A 4995-nucleotide genomic window follows, 5' to 3' on the forward strand; every position below is an offset into this window, starting at 1 on the left:
GCACATCCAGTCACATTGTGTTGAGGAATATTAGTGTGTTTCTCTTGTGAACTTGTGTCAATACCTCGGTGGCTTGAGCTTCAGGCTCCAGCGCAGGGACCGGCCTTCGCCCCCCGGGCTTCCAGGCGTTGGAAGCCGTCTGGAGTTTGATGTCCCGACCGGACATGTCGATCGCGATCCTCCTCCTCGGCGGTCGAGCGACAGCAGTCAACAGGAAGACACAATACACACTCAATGTATGCACAAACAAAACAGGAAAATCAAACACATTTGAAGTAAATGCCTGTTTTTATTCCTCAAGTCATAATATAATGAACTCTCCTCTACATCAGTGTACAGGAGAGTATTGGGACCTCTGGTGAGGAGGGAAAATATAGGAGGTGGATGTTATTTTTCATTGCAAGCTTACAGAAAAAATGTCCAAATCTAATCAAATCAAACTTTATTTATCGAGCACTTTTCATACAAACATACGTGCGACACAAAGTGCTTCACATAAAAACAATGTTGAGATGTGTTTATTTGAGCAAGAACCTTCTGTATTGGTTTTCTTGAGTGGCCCAAATACTCTCCTGTATTAATGGACCTTACAGCTAATTATAAGAAATATAACATTTGATATATTAAATGTTGGAGCTTGAAGTATTAGAGGATTTAGCACATATTTTCCAGACTAGCCAATATAGTCAATACCAAGACCAAGAATAGACATTTTATCTAGAAAGGCAGATGTTCGGTCTTTTGGCATGGTTTTCCATCTGTTGCAGGTTTGATCATCTCCACAACACAGCAGCACCACTGTGGAGTGTGCTTTCTCCTGACCAAATGTTATACACGTATATTAAATATATCTAAAAAGAAGAATCTAGTTTGTTCTGATTGATAACTTGCCTACTGTTTTGTATCTTACATATGGGTTTATAATGCGTTCATATTATTTTAGAACTTGTTCAAATAAATGTCGTGCGCCATCTGGTGTTGATTAACGCCTCTGACGTCAAACACACTCAGCTTGAGCAGAGCGGCGACCGGACCAAGATGGCGGCAGTGTCTCGTCATTACAATGTCTGATTTCACCACTATAGTCACACTTTTCGACGGCGACACCGGCAATTACGGTGTTACTGATCTACGTTCTGTCAACACCTGATATGGTAGTTCTAAGTTGAATTTACTAAGTTGCAATTATTAAATATTATTCAATTCTAAGTCTTAAATTCTAAGTTTTCAAATCCTAAAAATTGAATCAACTTGTCTCACCTGTTGGCTCTGGAGGTTCGCCGTCCTAGCTGCACCAAGAGAGATGGTAGATGGTCTCATTGTGGCAGAAAGGGTCGCAAAAAACCAAGAAATATCCAAAAAATAGTGAATAAATCTTGGGTCGCTAAGGGTTGAGGTTCGCTGGTAGACTCCGACACACCAAAGATGAAAGGACAAATATGCCTTTGATGGCCTATGTAACTTCATATAGTCTCTCTCTCTCTCTCACTTGTAACGAGTTACATTGAAAGTAATCAGATTACTTAATGTAGTTACTTATATGAGCTTAAAAAATTTTATTTCTCGACATTTATGGTTGATCAGAAAAAGAAAAGAGTAATTCCCCACATATTTTGCAAACTTTATGATGTAAACCAGCTTCAAATGTACGTGTGTGTGTGTGTGTGTGTGTGTGTGTGTGTGTGTGTGTGTGTGTGTGTGTGTGTGTGTGTGTGTGTGTGTGTGTGTGTGTTTCTATTACAAAAACAACCATCAGTGGGGGACTTTGCTATGGGCGAAGTGGGCAGAAAACCATCCAGGTCCGCCACTGGATGAAACCCTCAGTGTTTGTGTATTTTTGCAGAAATTCACTTGTGCTTGTACTGGATATGAACATTTCCTAAAAACTCAAATCAATTGGTTTTCAGCAAACTGCACCATGATCCTGTCTTGTCTATTGGATTCACTGCAGCACTTTTTTCACACACTATTGCTGTCTTATTATTTTCCTTTTATTGTTTTGGGGTGGACTTATTAAAACTCTGCCAATATTTCAATAAATATCCAATTACTTACATGTACTTGTCTTTACTTGTCTTTTTTTAATCTCACACTACTATAATAAGGCAGCTGGTGGATCCACTTGCTGCACAAGGTGCCTTTATTTTACACTGACCACCGGCACTCATTTGTTTTTCACTTAAAGCACGGGTTTGATGTGTTTTAATCAAGAAAACCGACTTTCACCTAAAGTGACTTTTCATCACTTTGTCCGCCAAAAGCTTGGTAAAACATGGAAATCACTGCACACAAACGGTTTATTTGTGCCTCGCAACTCGTACAAATCAAGCATTAAGCAGACTTTCATTGATCGTGCACATTCGCGAGTGAAGAAACGGCACGCCATCAAGATTAGATTTACTTGTGGCATTCATTTTCATAATATCCAGTCTATGAAATCGTCTGCAGCTCAGAGGGATTCGACTGTGACCTTGAGAGAAAAATGTGTATTCACAGGCTATATTGTTCCCGTGTGCTCCGGCTGACGCCCACAGCCTTCGGCGAACCGCAAGTCTTTAAGGCTCGGATTGTGTTGTTTTGTATTTGAGTGCATTGTGTGACAGAACGTTGACGAGAGTGACAATGCCGCGATGAGACGAAGGCGACAGACGGTCTAAAGTTTCTGCACAATTTGCCTCGGTCAGGCTGAAGATGATGGAAAACCTGGGCGAAGGAGGAGAAGACGAGGGTGTGGAGAGAGGAGCTCATCGTAGCTGCTTTTCTCAGAGAAAACAGTTAAAATGCTTAAAGCCTTCCACTCCGTGTGTGAGTGCATCCACATTAAAAACATGTATTTTTTTGAGGCAAGGTCAGAAGAGAAAAGGGTCTTTATGGGGACAAAAGGATAAAAAAAAAAAAAACATGTAGTGAGTCATAAACAATCGGGAGCAAATAACAGCAATTTCACAGCTAATTCGTAGATTTCACGTGTGGATGGCTGCATCACCTCCCTCCATTGAATACCGTGAATAGAGGCTGACATTACAACCACAGGACCAAACTCTGCGTGGTGGAAGAGGTCAGAGGTCAGAACGCTTTCAGCCCAGTTTGAGAGTCAGACCCACCACACACACACACACACACACACACACACACACACACTGGCTGGAGCTGATGGAGCCTCATGAAACATGTCACCCTCTTGTTCCAGTTGTGTTTTATACATTCATCCGTTCCTGTAGCCGTTAGCGACCATGTAAAGAGCGTCAAGACTCTCATGCGGACGCTCAGGATAAAAAGTGTTGTCTTCATGGACTCGTGCAGTAATGTTGGGTTTCAAATGGCAGCAAGTCACGAGGCCTCCATCCATCCATCCATCCATCCATTCATCCATCAGGCCTCGCAGCTTCATCCGACTCTGCGCAGAAGAAGAAAAGTAAATAAGCCTCACAACTCTAAAGCCAAATAATTAGCGTGCTGCATCTCATTATGTTAATACCTGCAAAATCCAGAGTGGAAAAAAAACCACAATTCTGGGACGTATTTGGAGGTTCAATGGTTTCTATAACTGGGAGCAGGAACTTCCCCACCTGGCAGTGCGAAGTTGCCGTTTTGTTTGGGTTTTTTCTCCAGGGATTAGAGCAAACGAGATGAAACCCGTTCATTAATGAGCATCGGCGGCTGCGGTGGGCGGATGTTTGTTCCCCCCCCCCCCCCGATTCCCGCTTCATTTGACGCCCAGTCACAAGTTAACTCTGGGGCGAGAGAGCGATGACATGTGTCTCCAAAACACGTCAAACTTCCTCTTTAACCCCCGTTTCACACCGGAGCAGGACTTTGTGCGCCGCACCTGACAGGATTATGGAACGCTGGCTTGAAAGCTTCCATTTCTAACAGTCACCTGTTGCTGCGGAGTTGCCGGCTCAGACTGATAAGCGTGGCCCCATACACGATGGAAAATCAGCCGACACAAGCGTCTTTTGATTGAAGTTGCACAAGTTGCAGCCAGATTTCTGTGCCAGTACCGATTTTTTGTGTATTATTTTTAACAGCTCAGAGGTGTGAATTCGTCCCGTCTTTGTGGCACAAGCACACAACAATGTGCTCCAAGCCATCCGACCTGGAGCAGAGGAAGAGGAAGGAGGCCTGAACAGGTGATGAAGAGGGTTGTTTTTTTTTTTTTTTAAGCACTTGGTTACACCTGGAATTAAACCTCCCACCTGTTTGGGGTTTTTTTTGGAGTATTTTCAACTGTGTACCACGTCACGCCTCTATACAGGTAAATTCAAAAGGAAGACACACTGAATATTCATAATCCAAGTTTACAGTGAAACGGGTGGTAAAGACTTTTGCTTTCCTTCTGTAATGACTCATTTCAAAAGGGGAAAAAAAACAACAAAAAAACATGCCAGTTCCAAGGAAACACAATTTTTTTTTTCTTTTTTAAGTTTCCCCCAGATTTCACCTCCGACAGTCTTGCCCTAGATATTTCTCCATCCTTGTCAGACACACTCGCAGGCCTCGGCGGCTGGCGGAGGGGAGGACTGCAGATCAGCGCAGATGAGAAGTGAAAAGGATGAAGGGAAACCAATCGATCCTGAACCTCCATCCTAAATCTTCTTGACGTCTTCAGATGGTTGCCGACAGCAGCCCCCAAGCAACTTTTGGGAACGCGTTTACATCTAAAAATGGCCTTTTTTTTTTAATTTATTTTTTCCTCTCCCTTCAGTTTGAACCGACACAAACAGCGGGTGGTTGACTTTCACTGGATGCACGAACTCAAACGTTTCCTTCCATTGCATTTCGTCGGCTTCACATCTTGATTCATCAACTGTGAGCTTTGCAGGCTGACACGTCGCTCTACTGCCCCCTTGTGGCCGAAACCGCAAAGTACATGGAAACAAATACAAACATTTTTTAAATAAATCATCCATAGATGCAATTCTGCCTTTTATTTCAAAGCAAATGTACAGGGTCTTTTTTTTTTTAATCATTATTATTTTTGCCATTAACAGC

This window comes from Blennius ocellaris (assembly GCF_963422515.1).
Source record: "Blennius ocellaris genome assembly, chromosome: 24".
Classification (NCBI taxonomy): Eukaryota; Metazoa; Chordata; class Actinopteri; order Blenniiformes; family Blenniidae; genus Blennius; species Blennius ocellaris.